Source organism: Marmota monax, unplaced genomic scaffold (assembly GCF_021218885.2).
Source record: "Marmota monax isolate L192 unplaced genomic scaffold, Marmota_monax_Labrador192_F-V1.1 WCK01_AAM20220418_F8-fsc00311, whole genome shotgun sequence".
NCBI lineage: Eukaryota > Metazoa > Chordata > Mammalia > Rodentia > Sciuridae > Marmota > Marmota monax.
Window position 1 is genome coordinate 20,917 of NW_026694601.1, and position 15,547 is coordinate 36,463.

Genomic DNA, 15,547 nt, shown 5'->3' on the forward strand with positions numbered 1-15,547 from the left:
CTGGAACAAGACAGGGATGCCCTCTCTCACCACTTCTGTTCAACATAGTTCTCGAAACACTGGCCAGAGCAATTAGACAGACGAAAGAAATTAAAGGCACAAAAATAGGAAAAGAAGAACTTAAATTATCACTATTTGCAGAAGACACAATTCTATACCTAGCAGACCCAAAAGGGTCTACAAAGAAACTATTAGAGCTAATAAATGAATTCAGCAAAGTGGCAGGCTATAAAATCAACACACATAAATCAAAGGCATTCCTGTATATCAGCGACAAATCCTCTGAAATGGAAATGAGGACCACCACTCCATTCACAATATCCTCAAAAAAAAAAATAAAATACTTGGGAATCAACCTAACAAAAGAGGTGAAAGACTTATATAATGAAAACTACAGAACCCTAAAGAGAGAAATAGAAGAAGATCTTAGAAGATGGAAAAATATACCCTGTTCATGGATAGGCAGAACTAACATCATCAAAATGGCGATATTACCAAAAGTTCTCTATAGGTTTAATGCAATCCCAATCAAAATCCCAACGGCATTTCTTGTAGAAATAGAGAAAGCAATCATGAAATTCATATGGAAAAATAAAAGACCCAGAATAGCAAAAACAATGCTAAGCAGGAAGTGTGAATCAGGCGGTATAGCGATACCAGACTTCAAACTATACTACAGAGCAATAGTAACAAAAACAGCATGGTACTGGTACCAAAACAGGCGGGTGGACCAATGGTACAGAATAGAGGACACAGAAACCAATCCACAAAACTACAACTATCTTATATTTGATAAAGGGGCTAAAAGCATGCAATGGAGGAAGGATAGCATCTTCAACAAATGGTGCTGGGAAAACTGGAAATCCATATGCAACAAAATGAAACTGAATCCCTTTCTCTCGCCATGCACAAAAGTGAATTCAAAATGGATCAAGGAGCTTGATATCAAATCAGAGACACGCCGTCTGATAGAAGAAAAAGTTGGCTACGATCTACATACTGTGGGGTCGGGCTCCAAATTCCTCAATAGGACACCCATAGCACAAAAGTTAATAACTAGAATCAACAAATGGGACTTACTCAAACTAAAAAGTTTTTTCTCAGCAAAAGAAACAATAAGAGAGGTAAATAGAGAGCCTACATCCTGGGAACAAATCTTTACTCCTCACACCTCAGATAGAGCCCTAATATCCAGAGTATACAAAGAACTCAAAAAATTAGACAATAAGAGAACAAACAACCCAATCAACAAATCGGCCAAGGACCTGAACAGACACTTCTCAGAGGAGGACATACAATCAATCAACAAGTACATGAAAAAATGCTCACCATCTCTAGCTGTCAGAGAAATGCAAATCAAAACCACCCTAAGATACCATCTCACTCCAGTAAGATTGGCAGCCATTAGGAAGTCAAACAACAACAAGTGCTGGCGAGGATGTGGGGAAAAGAGTACACTTGTACATTGCTGGTGGGACTGCAAATTGGTGCAGCCAATTTGGAAAGCAGTATGGAGATTTCTTGGAAAGCTGGGAATGGAACCACCATTTGACCCAGCTATTCCCCTTCTAGGTCTATTCCCTAAAGACCTAAAAAGAGCATGCTACAGGGACACTGCTACATCGATGTTCATAGCAGCACAATTCACAATAGCAAGACTGTGGAACCAACCTAGATGCCCTTCAATAGACGAATGGATAAAAAAAATGTGGCATTTATACACAATGGAGTATTACTCTGCATTAAAAAATAACAAAATCATAGAATTTGCAGGGAAATGGAAGGCATTAGAGCAGATTATGTTAAGTGAAGCTAGCCAATCCCTAAAAAACAAATGCCAAATGTCTTCTTTGATATAAGGAGAGTAACTAAGAACAGAGTAGGGACGAAGAGCATGAGAAGAAGATTAACATTAAACTGGGATGAGAGGTGGGAGGGAAAGGGAGAGAGAAGGGAAATTGCATGGAAACGGAAGGAGACCCTCAGGGTTATACAAAAATTCATACAAGAGGAAGTGAGGGGAAAGGGGAAAATAATACAAGGGGGAGAAATGAATGACAGTAGAGGGGGTAGAGAGAGAAGAGGGGAGGGGAGGGGAGGGGAGGGAGGATAGTAGAGGATAGGAAAGGCAGCAGAATACAACAGACACTAGTATGGCAATATGTAAATCAATGGATGTGTAACTGATGTGATTCTGCAATTTGTATACGGGGAAAAAATGGGAGTTCATAACCCACTTGAATCAAAGTATGAAATATGATATATCAAGAACTATGTAATGTTTTGAACAACCAACAATAAAAAAATTTTAAAAAAAGTAGTATGATTCAATTTTTATAAAATTTAAAAAATAGGCATAAAAAAATAAATAAAAAATAAAAAAAGAGAACCGCAAACATTCCAAGGATGTATGAAGAAATGTGTGTGCACACTCACACACACACATACACATACACACACACACACACACACATACACAAAATAACACCACAACTGGGGGCCAAAGTGGTATTCAACAGTGGGGATGGACCCTGGGAAGTAACAAAGGAAAAGGAGAAAGATGCTAGAGGCAGTACCTCCAGGGGACATGACTAGCCATATCCAGTTAGCATATCCAGGATCCACAGTGTGGAAGGAGGAGAGATGGCAGGATTTCAGGGCTGGGAAATCCCTAAAGAAAACAAGGGGTATGCCTGTTCCTGGCTCCTCTACCACCAGCATGGGAATGTTTCTCTAGGAACACCTGCCTATTGTGGAGGGGATCCATGAGAAGCCACAGTGTCCTTCCTGACATAACATGGAGTTTGCCGCTGCTCACTCCAAGGATCACAAGGCTCACCAACCTCTAGCCCCTGGTGCACACAGGTCCTTGCCAAATGCTGTCAGCCTCCTGGAAGTCCTACAGAGCCAGCCAAAAACTTGGCAAGGACACAAGGTAGCAGAGCACTGACCCACTCATCCTTGGACAAGTCAAGGACCACCTTGTTGGAGGGTAAGACCCTGGAAGTGGCCATAGTGAAAAAGACTTGTAAGCAGGGGAAAGGGCAGCTCCTGCAGTCCCTCCTAATGCCCCTGGACACTGGTGTCCTGCTCCTTTGTGTCCTTGGCTCCTTCATAAAACGGAGGCCTTGAAATCACTCAAGCATAGACTTGAGAGGGATGCAGCCCTGCACAACCCTGGGCACAGTGTGCCAGAGGGAAGGATCAACTGTTCAGGAAGTCAAAGTCAAAAGTGAGTTCAGTCAGAAAGGAAGTTACAAGAGCAACCAGTGGGGCTGAACAAAGCCCAGGAGGAGTGGGATGGAAGGACAAATTCTAGGGCCTTCTAGACTATACCACTGACACACTACTCTGGGAAAATGCTATCCCAAACTTAAAGGATGCAACACAAACATTTATGGTCTCACAGTTCTATGAAACAGAAATTTAGGACTCAGCTGGAGGCTCCTGATGTCTCTCAGGAGGCCTGGTCTACAGACTCACCTGAGGTTCAGTTACTGCAAGATCTGCTTCCACACTGAGTCCCATGGTTACTGGAAGGACTCAGGACAGAGACCTAATATCTCCTCATGGGTTGCTCTCTTTGTCCTAAGACTCATAAGTCTCTCTTTGGGCACCATGAGAGAACAGCAGCTTCCCCAGAGCCAGAGTTCCAAGGGAGGCAGAGAAGAAAATAATAGAGACAGAGCAAAAATGTTAAGTAAATCATGGTGAAGTGACATCATATGCCATTGGTCATGTTCCATAGCTAAGGAGTGAACAACTAAATCCAGTCCACACTCAAGCACTCAAAGGGAGGGGATTGCTTAGGATGTGCACACCAGGGTGAGGGTAACTGGGAGCTATTAAGCACTAGGTCCAGCCACAAAGGCCAAGTTGAGGTCCTTAGATCTGAATCTATAATGGGAAGCATTCAGAAGGCTTATGGACCATGAAGATATCTGAATTAACTGAATTTCCACCTTCTCATGATGCAAACAGGAGAAGGCCAAGAAGGGAAGCAACATTTCCAAGGTCACAACATAGGAGCCCAGACTTATTTTTAGCTATATTCTTTGCCACATCCAAAACCTTCCACTATTTCACCTCCAACTTTGTGCATTACCTACATGTGACAGCAGCCCACAATGTTTCTCACACATGCCTGATGATGTCATTCGGAAACAGATGCTAGGATGACCACCAGTGTGCAGGGAGACTAGGGAAGCCCTAAAGATATGATGCTTTGAACAGGGTCACAGGAGAGGTCAGGAAGAGAAGGTGGAACTAATCCAGGTATGTTCCTTGGAGCTGGGACACTGCAGGTACCCAGGACTGTCACAGAAATTCAAGGGCCAAGGATGGAGATACTGTATGTGCATACAAAAATATACAGGGGCTGAGAAGAGCAGACAGTGGCCCAGAGGGACGTATGTGGTCTCATCAGAAGAGGGAGTCAGGTTAGGGTCCCAAAGACATGACTTCACTTCAATGGGACAGATCCAAGCAACTCAAGAAACTCCAATACCCAGGCACATACATTACAGCAACAGTCCTCTCCCTAGCTCACTCAGCCAGACATCGGGGATGCAGAAGGATGTTAGTTACCTCTCAGTTTCTAAGGCCAAAGCCTCAGGATACCCCACAGCCAAGCAGTCTCTGGTGCTACATTCCCCTATCCCAGGACCCAGCCTCAGGACATCTCAAAGCCACAACCTAAGGCACAAAGTACTACCCTGGTTCAGCAGCTACCCAGGAAACATCAGGGTTTTCATAGAAAGAAACCAACATATAGTGAAGGGAGTGACATGCTCTGTTGTATCCTGACTTCCCATGGTCATGGGTGGATTCAGGAGGCCCCAGAATGAGAGTTGAATTGGGGGCTATATCCCACCTCTCAAGGACCAGACTCAGGATGATCACAAAGACAGATTCCCACAAAGGGTCCTATGCTGGTTCTGACTCTGCTCTAGACATCAGGGTATCTATGAGGAGGAACCAATGGGTGATACCAATTAGCCAAGGGCAGGTCCATCCAGGCCAGTCCACACAGTAAAGGCCCCTGAGTAGCCCCACACCTTTCCTTTTGAGTGAGGGCAACATGAGGCAGGAATAGGTGGTGGGAGATTGTGAGCCTGGTATCCTGTCATGGTCACCCAAGGACAAAGCTGACAGGTGGGGAAAGGGAGTACACAGGTGAAGCCTGGGCCCCCAGTGTCATCTCTTGTTCTCCCAGGATAGAAGCCTGTGTGACAGAGGGTCTGTATTGGAAGTGGGGAACAGAGTTCACCAGGGGCAAAAATGACCTAAACAACATTCAGGTAGGGCTGGGGGCTTCCTGCCAGCTGCCAGGCACTATCTTAGGACTCTGTCCTAAGACTCATAAGCCTCTCTTAGGGCACCATGAAAGAACAGCAGCTTCCCCAGAGCCAGAGATCCAAGGGAGGCAGAGAGGGAAAAATGAAGAAAATAATAGAGACAGAGCACAAAAGGTCAAGTAAATCATGCTGAAATGATACCACATGCCATTTGTCATACTCTATAGGTTACAAGTATGTCACTAAAGCCAGTCTACACTCAAGCACTCATGGGGAGGGGATGGAAGATTACCACTGAGGAGATGTAGAGTGCAAGTTTGTCTCAGTGAGGAGGAGGCACCAGCTTAATCTCAGGGTGAAAATGGGTACAAATGGGACTCCACATGCAGGGCACAGAAGAACAGAGGGGTATCTGGAGCCCAAAGGCCACCTCCCTACAGGTCTTGAGGGATGGAAGGACCACAATTCTGTACCCTATGGAACTAGGCTTCAACTCATCATCCACCCCCATACTCTGTGCCCAGCCTTGGCCTTCACCAAGTACAAGGTCACCGTCCACATATTGGTGGAAACCTCTGGAAAGCCACATTGTCATCGTTTCACTTCACTTCCTCTCCATTCTGACAAAATATTTCACTTCATTTTAACTCCAGTGCCAGTTGTCCATGTGGCAGTGGCCTGGCTGTCCTGCCACATTCTCTCCAAATATTACACAGTTAGCTGTATTGAGCCAAAACATCAGGAGACTCTTGCTACACTGTCCAATAAGGAACACACACCGCAGGCTGAGTGGACAGGAGCTGCCCTCCCTGAGCTGCCCCACATTCCAGAAGGGAAACAGTTACCACCATCATCCAGACGCTCAGGGCTGTGTGATGACAGCCTGGGTGACTCATACAGGACCCTCTTGCTGAAGATAAACTTCCATCTACTCCTCTAGAATAGATGGTTTTCAGTTACTCCTGGGATAACTCTCGTAATGCAGGGAGCTGCCGCCACTTTTGAGGCCTCTCCTGCTGTGGCCCACCCACATCCCTCCTGGTTCCTGTCTGGATCACTGTCCAGCAGCAGAGTGAACAGCCAGGGCCACATGCCAGGCCACTGATTCCCACACCTGCTGGAGTATCTAGAAACCACTGAGGCAGAGCCCGAAGGTGAGGAAGATGGGGGCCTGAGATTATGGGGATGGACTAGACCTGGCCAACTAGTGCAGACCCTCCAGAAGCTAGTGCCAGTTTCTGAGCTGCATCTTGAACCTGCTCCCATCTCACAGTGACCCTTCCCCTCCCTTGACATTTTATTCCTTTTCCTTTTTATTTGACTAGTTTCTTTTCACTTTATCATTAATTTTAAATAAAATTTAACATTTTACTCACTTTGAAATGCTTAGTTCAGTGCCATGAAGTCCATTTTCAATGTCAGGCAGCCATCACCCCTGTTTAGGTCCACAGCCATTTCCTCATCCTCTACCCATAAGCAGTCCCTCTCCCTTCCCTTCCTCTGGTCCTGGGTGATCATTCATCCTTCTGTCCCTGTGAGATGCCTATTCTGAATTTTTCACATCAGTGCACTAAGATTTCCGTTAGCCACATACTATTGAGGGATTGGGTACATTTTTGTTTTGTTAGAAGTGGAAAAACCAGATATGTCAAAGTTATATAAAAAGTAAAGCCCCACAGTAAATGCTTTTATAACACTGGGCGGGGAACTACCTTTCTGTGACATAAGTGTCACATGCCACAAAGGAAATGACTATTGCTCCTAGGGATACCCAAACCTCCTGAGTCAACTTTCCTTCTAGGACAAAAACAAACTCCTGCAATTCAAAACAAAATCACCACATTGGTTAGAAAATGTCACAGACATTCAACTTCCCAATGAACCCATACAAAATACATGATACTGAGGTAGCATTTGCCTCCTTCAGACTGACTGGTTGAAGACCAGAACTAGTGAAAATTTGGAGGCAGAGACTCTGGTAGATTCCCTGGGAGATGCGTCCATGGACACAGAACTCTTTGTCAACAACCATCAAAGTTCTAGAAGTGTGTACCTTTGCCTAGAATGGCTAATGCCAGGGATAAATTCCAACTATGGAGTTGTAGCATTTTACAAGATGTGTTTGAAAGACTCCTTCATATCACAGTTGGAACAGCAAGGAATTGGAGTCCTCACTAATATCCATGTGGAGGCTTTTGGTGGAAAAATCTGCTGCAGACATGCTGTGCACCTGCTGAGGTGGGTCTGTCTGTGCCCACAAGCAAAGGGGTCAAGGAAACTGTTACCTGGAAAAAAAAGATGCATTCATGATGTCTGTACCGAGGTCACCATTTTTCTATGGTGTAAACAGCCACAGAAACATATATAAATGCACCTGTGTGGGAGAATGTGAGACAGACTGAAAGGGCCACAGAGAGACTCATGACAGGGACCTTAAGTGATCTGCCCAGTCATCAATGATGCTCTCATGGGCAAAAAGTGGGGATTTTTTATTTCTTAATAAATTGATAAATAATTTTATAATAAAATAATATTTAATTATATAAAACTGCATTCATTAAATTTTATCCCTTTCCAGTCACACGAACAGTAAGTTCTGGGGTTTCATTGTTAAGGGCATTTACTCAAAAAACAGTAACATTTTTTAGGAGTAAACTGCATGTCTGTATTGGTGTTGCACACCTGTGATCCCAGCAACTACAGCGGCTGAGGCAGGAGGATGGTTGGTTCAGGACCAGCCCGAGCACAGTAGCTAGGTCAAAAGCAACTCAGTGAGACCCTAACTCAGAATTACAAATAAAATGTGCTGGCAATTTGGCTTTTGGTACAGTACCCCTGGGTTAAATCAGCACCAAAAAACAAAATAATACAAAACAAACTAAAAATGTGCAGAATTCAATATGCATTAAGAATATGAAAGACACAGTCTTCTTATCATGAAACAATGCACTCCCCATGAAATATTCATCCTTCCTATCCTCTTCATCCTGTGCAGGTCTGTACATTCTTTATTATTATAAAAATTATAATAACATGACAATATATAACATTATAATGTTATAATAGTAGTAAATTGTACATGTTTTAGTATATCAGCCACAGTCTTCACACCTGAAGTCTCTTTGTGGAGTTGAAGCCTTCATGGGGAAGGCAGGGCTGGCAGCACCAAAGGGCACTAAGCTAAGAGTAGATCATGCGGTATTGGAGGCCATCGTGGTCATTGGTAAGGAACCGAGGGACAGGGAATGACTGGACCAGCCCCCTTGAGGAAGCACTTCCAAACTCATTTTATGAGCAAGGAATTATGAGATGCCAAAGCATCTTAAAATTTCATGAAAGGGCTGGGGATGTGGCTCAAGTGGCGGCGCGCTCGCCTGGCATGCGTGAGGCACTGGGTTCAATCCTCTGCACCACATAAAAATAAAATAAAGATATTATGTCCATCTAAAAAAACAAAAAATAAATATTAAAAAATAGTCTTAAAAATTTTCATGCAAAGTGAAAAAAATTATGCCAAAAATATTTTGTACGCTTACATCTATATGAAATCCTCAGAATATGTCAATTGAAAGAGATAGAAAGTAGATGAAAATTTGCCTATGCACTGGAATTTGAGGATAGGGATTAATGGGTAAAAGGTCTCCTTACACCTACCATGACTGAATCAGGAAAAAAAGAGAACAGGTGTAAAGACCAATAATGAACAAAGACACTTAATTAATAATCAAAAACCTCTCCAAAAAGCAAAATCCAGAATCAGACAGCTTTATTAGTGAATTCTATCAAGCACTTAAGTAAGAATTAATAATAATACTTTTTAAAACCTTAGAGAAATTGAATTGGAAAAAGCACTTCCAAACTCATTTTATGAGCAAGGAATTATGAGATGCCAAAGCCAAATGCAGATAGTATAAAACAATAGCAACACCTACATGCCAATATCTGTCATCTCCTTAGACATAAATATACTTAACAAAATACAAGGAAACTGATTCACAGCACATTCAAAGAATCATACACTAGGATCATGAGGGATTTATACCAGGGATGCAAGAATGCTTCAAAACACACAAATAATTCATGTGATAAACCATGCTGACAGAATAAAAGATAAAATCATATTATCTCAATAGGTGTAGAAAAATGATTCTGAAAAGATTCAACATTCTTGCATGATGGATGTCCTCCAAAAATCTGGCAAAAATGAAATGGACTACAAGGCAACAAAGGTCATATGGGACCTACCATATCAAACAAGTCAAAAATGAAAGCAATACCTACAGATCAGGGCCAAGGTGAGGATGCCTACACTTCAACAACTTCTTTTCCAAATAGTGCTGGATGTCCCAGCTGGAGGAGTCAGTCAGAAAAAAGAAATGACAGGCATCCAAACCAAAAAGAAGAAGAAAGAGTTGTCTCTGTTGGCAGACGATAATTCCTATTCATAGAAAATGCTACAATCTCCACTAAAAACTGTTAGGACTAATTTACAAGTTCAGTCAAGGTTCAGGAGACAGAATCCACCTTCAAAAATCACATCAATATTTACACCAGCTCAATTTACAATAGCCAAGCTATGGAACCAACCTAGCTGCCCTTCAACAGATGAATGGAGAAAAAAATGTGGTCTGTATACACAATGGATATTCCTCAGCCATAAAGAGGAATGAATTATGGAATTGCTGGTAAGTGGATGGAACTAAAGAATGTTTCAGGAAGTGAAATAAGTCAATCCCAAAAACTCAAGGCCGAATGTTCTCTCTGATATGTAGATGCTAAGCCACGAGGAGTGGGGCAGATAAGAAGAACGAAGTTCATTCATTAGACAAAAGGGAAGAAAGGGGAAGGAAGAAAAATGGAAATAGGAAAGCCAGTGCAATGAAGTAGGCATAACTTTCCTCTCCTTATACATGAACACACAACCAGTGTAGCTCCACATCATGTACAACCAAAAGGAAAGGATCCTAGTTAGAATAAGTTACATTTCATGTATGTATGATATCTCAAAATATACTCCATTATCATTTATACCTAAAAAGAACAAATTTCCTAAAAAACTAAGGGCAGCCCACTGGGGCAGAAAGCAGGGAGTAGGCAGTGCCAGGACTGTCCCAGCAAGGTCGGCCTGCTGGGAAGGGTGTGGCAAAGTGCACATCTCCATGAGTTAGGTACCAGCCACCTGGCAGCAGGAAGGCCCAGCCAACCTAACCCAGGCAAAGCCCACCTGAGATGCTGCCTGGCCCCATCCAGCTGGAGACCCCTCCACCCGCTAGCCCATGCTCCTGCGATAGGCAGAGCCAAGCAGGCCAGAACATAACAGGACGTGCTTTAGTTAACACTGCTGATCAGCCTGGGTTTGATCAGCCTGGATAACAAAAAACAAGTACACCCTCATAACTCAAGAAATATGCACTCAAAAAATGGAAACATTTCTTTCTCTGCCACAATCACCTAGATGTCAATTAGCACAGAAGCAGAAAGTCATACAAGTTTTAGCTCAGGCATTTGTCACACTTAGCTGATGTGCTCCTTCCTCAACATCAGCATCTCATGAATATTCCTATGTGTGTCCTGATGTTTTTCTAACATGTATGTATGACATACAAAAAATGAGTAAAAACATACACAACACATTGCTGATTGTCATGATTCTGAAAGGGGGTCTGGTAGGTGGTGTCTTCTCCTCATGGTGGTCTGTGGATGCCACAATAGACAGTGTCAAGGCTATGATAAGTGTCCCCAAAGGCCCAAGGGTTTTAACCCTTTCAGCCTGAGGTACTATCTGGACTTGGTAGAATCACTACCAGGGAGTCCTTACTGGAAACAGGTCAGTAGGAGTGTTCAAAAGAAGGGAATATTATGACTCCTGCCTTTCTCTTTTGCTTCCTGGCTATCATTATGTCAGCAGCTTCCTGGGTCCTTGTTCCTGCCATGATGGACTGCAAAATCCTCAGGGCCAACTGAACATGGTCTGAAACCTCTGAAATCATGAACCAAAACAACTTTATTTCTTGGTAAGGAGACTTATCTCAGGTATTTCTAACAGTCATGAAAAACTGACAAACAAAGCCAATAATACCAATGGCTCAGCAGATTCCAGGGGGGAAAAAAAGACAAAACAAATGGGGCATTATCACACTTTTCTGAATCTTCTGTTCCCACTCAAGGGTGATGGGGACAATCCCTCCAACACAGCTCCTCAGTCAACTCCATTCCATCTCCTAGCTGATATCAATGTTAATAATGTGCAACAGGCATGTGACCACAATGTTCCTTGCTCATACAACAATGTGCTGCCAGTTTTTGACACAATGTCATAAATACCCTTGAACTTACTGATGTTTTTATTTCTATCTAAGAGTTTCTGGGATACTTGCATTTTTCATTTTCTTTTTTTTTTTTAAAGAGAAAAAGAGAGAGAGAGAGAGAGAGAGAGAGAATTTTAATATTTATTTTTTTTAGTTATCGGCGGACACAACATCTTTGTTTGTATGTGGTGCTGAGGATCGAACCCGGGCCACACGATGCCAGGCAAGTGCACTACCGCTTGAGCCACATCCCCAGCCCCATTTTTCATTTTCCTGATGCTGCCACATGGCTTTCCACTAAGGGTGGTCCTGTCAGCCTGTCCTGGGTACACATGGCCTGATGGGTGCACGGTACTGTCTGGTATGTCTTTAATCATCCTCTTGCCCACACATGCTCTGGATCTGTACTTAGGTCTCCTTTCTCATGCGTCATCTCCTATGTGTCTGTAACTTCCCTCTTCCTTTACAAGGAAAGTGCAACTAGTGATGAGATCGAGTTTTTGCTATTTAAGACAACCCATGGTGGGATTGCTCACCTTTCTTCCATAATTGTAAATATACACACATCTTGGTTTCCCAGCTCAGTAATTTGTTTAGGTCTTTATCAGTTACTTCCTCCCAGTTTCCTTTGGTACTTAAACATGTAGGTCCAGCTATTTTGTCTTGCTATTTCAATATGGAATTCACATAAGTTTAATTTCTCCACTAATTACAGTTTTTTTATGTCCCAAGAGTTTCAGAATGAAGGGCTTTTCTTTCCAGAGCTTTCACAACGGATTTCAAAACTGCCTAGTCAGTCCTCTTTAATCCAAGTGTATTTGAAACATGTATTTCTTGAATTCTAAATGATAACTTACTGGTCATGTTATTATTTATTACTAATCTTATTAGACCTTGATAAAAATATGTCTTTTTCCACTATTCTATGTATTGGTTAAGGTTTTTCTTGTGGTCAAATACATAATTAACTTTTGCAGTGATTCCATGGACATACAAATAACATATTGTTTTCTATTTATATGAGCAACAACCTACATACTAAATCCAAGATATTATTCTCTCTTTACTTCATCTAATTTTGACAGAAACATATTGAAGCCACTCCCTGTCGATGTGTTTTTACTGAGCTGCCTGCCATTTCTAGCAGCTTTGGCTTTGGGAATTTGGCCATCATCTGGCTTACTCCAGGCAGGCTCCTCACTGCTTTATTTCTGCTGCAACTTTGCTTTCCATCACTACATCACACCACATGTTGGACCTGTAGAGTCCACCTGTCTGATGGTAATACTGCCCATCCTGCTTTGATTTAATTTGTAACTATCTGCAAACTTAATTACTGCCAGCCCTACTTCACCATGATGGCTCATGTGCATTTTTTGTAAAAGAAACTATGGCGAGCATTTTTTTAATATTTATTTTTTAGGTGTAGATGGACACAACACAATACCTTTATTTTTATGTGGTGCTAAGGATCGAACCTGGGCCCAGCACATGCTAGGCGAGTGCTCTACTGCTAAGCCACATTCCCAGCCCTGAGCATTTGTTTTTACATAGCACACTGACACACTCTGCAAAGGAAGATATTCTTTCCATTTTCCTTTTGCTTAATGGCACCTCACATTCACTTTGGGGATCCACTCCTCCCCCCACATCCATGCAGTGAAGAGAGGCTAACTACACTTTCTGACTCTGGTGAGATGAGACAAAAGGATCTCACATTTGAAGAAGGATGGGAGACCCAGCATGTGGTGTGTGGCACTGTCTCCATGCCTGTGCCAATGGTAGCACACACATGCTGGGAACATAAGGCCAGGCTGCACCAAGAACCTGCACCAACCCTGCCCAGATTGGGGAACTATGCAGCATATACCAGAAGGGCCTGTGTTAGTTCCCCTCTGACCCTTCGGTGGACATTTGGGAAATTGAGGCCCAGTGTCACGCAGGGACTGGCCCGGAGAACAGGACCAGGACAGACTCCAGAGGAAAAGGCAGGGTCCTGACTTCCAAGATCAGGACACAGTCATCTCCCATGGGGTTTAGAAAAAGAACTTCCATGATCCTGGGGACACCTACCTGTCTTTGCCATGAGACAGTATTTCTTTTCAGCCTCCCAACAGGTACAAACACAGAGATGCATACACGTGGAGATCCTGGGCCTAGTCATTTACCAGGAAGGAGAAAGATAAGGGGGAAAGGCAGGAGAACAAAGGAAGGCTAGGACATATAAAAAGGGCAAAATACCTAGCCTCTTGGTTTACCAGGATACCAGCTATGGCCCCCTTCCCCCTCCCGGGAGAAGTCTGTTACCCCTTTTTAAATAAACCCTGCTTCATATGCTTGTCTCAGCTTGCTTCTTTAATGTTCAAACTTCAACATGTGAGGAAGTAAGACTCATCACCAATAACCAGCAGTATCACTTCCATACAGAATAAGGAGAGAATTTTAAAAGCCACAGAAGAAAGAAATTAGATCACATATAGGGGGAACCAATTAGGATCTCTGCAGATTTTTCAATTCAGACCCTCAAAGCCAGGAGATTCTGGAACGACATATACTAAGCTCCGAAAGAAAATGGTTGCCAACCAAGAATCTTATATCTAGCAAAATTAAGCTTTAGACTTGATGACAAAATAAAAACCTTCCATGATAAGCAAAAGATAAAAGAATTTACAACTAGAAAGCCTGCACTACAGAACATCCTCAGCAAAATATTCCAAGAGGAGGAAACAAAAAACAACAATGAAAATCAGCAAAGGGAGGTATTACACTAAAGGAAATACTAATCAAAGGAGAAATAAAGTCAGCGCTGGGCTTATGGCTCAGCAGTAGAGCGCTCGCCTCGCATGTGCAAGACCCTGGGTTCGATCTTCAGCACCACACAAAAATAAATGAAAGTTACTATGTACAACTACAAAAAAAAAAAAATATTTTTCTTAAAAAGGAGAAACAAAGATTAGTTAAATACCAAAAATAAACAAATATGACTAGGAATACTAATCATGTCTCAATAATAACCCTGAATGTTAATGTCTTAAACTCACCAATCAAAAGACATAGACTGGCAGATCAGATTTTTAAAAAAGACCCTACAACATGCTGCCTTCAAGAGACTCATTTCATAGGAAAAGACATCCACAGACTGAAAGTGAAACATTGGGGAAAAAAACATATCACTCACATGGACTGCAGAAACAAGCAAGGGTTTCCATCCTCATATCAAATAAAGTAGACTGTAAGCCAAAGTTAATCAAAGGGATAACGAAGGACATTTCATATTGCTTAAGGAACCATACACCAAGGCATAACAATTATAAATATATATGTCCCAAACAATGGAGCATCTACGTTCATCAAACAAACTCTTCTCAAATTAAAGAGTCAAAAAGACCACAACACAATAATCCTGGGTGACTTTAACACACCTCTTTCACCACTGGATAGATCTTTCAAACAAATGCTAAACAAAGAAACTATACTACTCAATAATACAATCAATAACTCAGACTTAACAGATACATATAGAATATTTCATCCATCAATGAGAGAATACACTTTCTTCTCAGCAGAACATGGATCCTTCTTAAAACAGACCATATATTATGCCACAAAGCAACTCTGACTAAACACAAACAAATAGATACTACCCTGCATTCTATCAGATCATAATGGAATGAAATTAGAAATCAATGATAAAATAAAGAATAAAAGCTATTCCAACACCTGGAGACTAAATAATATACTATTGAATTAACAATGGGTTGCAAAAGACATCAAAGAGGAGATTAAAAGATTCTTAGAGGTAAATGAGAACACTAATACAACATATCAAAATCTCTGGAACACTATGAAGGCAGTACTAAGAGAAAATTTCATTGCATTGCGTTCATTCCGTAAAAGAAGAAAAAGTCAACAAATAAATGACCTAACAGTACATCTCAAAGC

General features: G+C 42.1%; 1 long non-coding RNA gene across 3 annotated transcripts in view; it reads right to left on the minus strand.

The window, feature by feature from the left end:
- LOC124077603 (uncharacterized) overlaps positions 1–15,547 on the minus strand; it is an 83,133-nt gene that overhangs the window by 19,692 nt on the left and 47,894 nt on the right. The gene's annotated exons all lie outside the window — the stretch shown is intronic.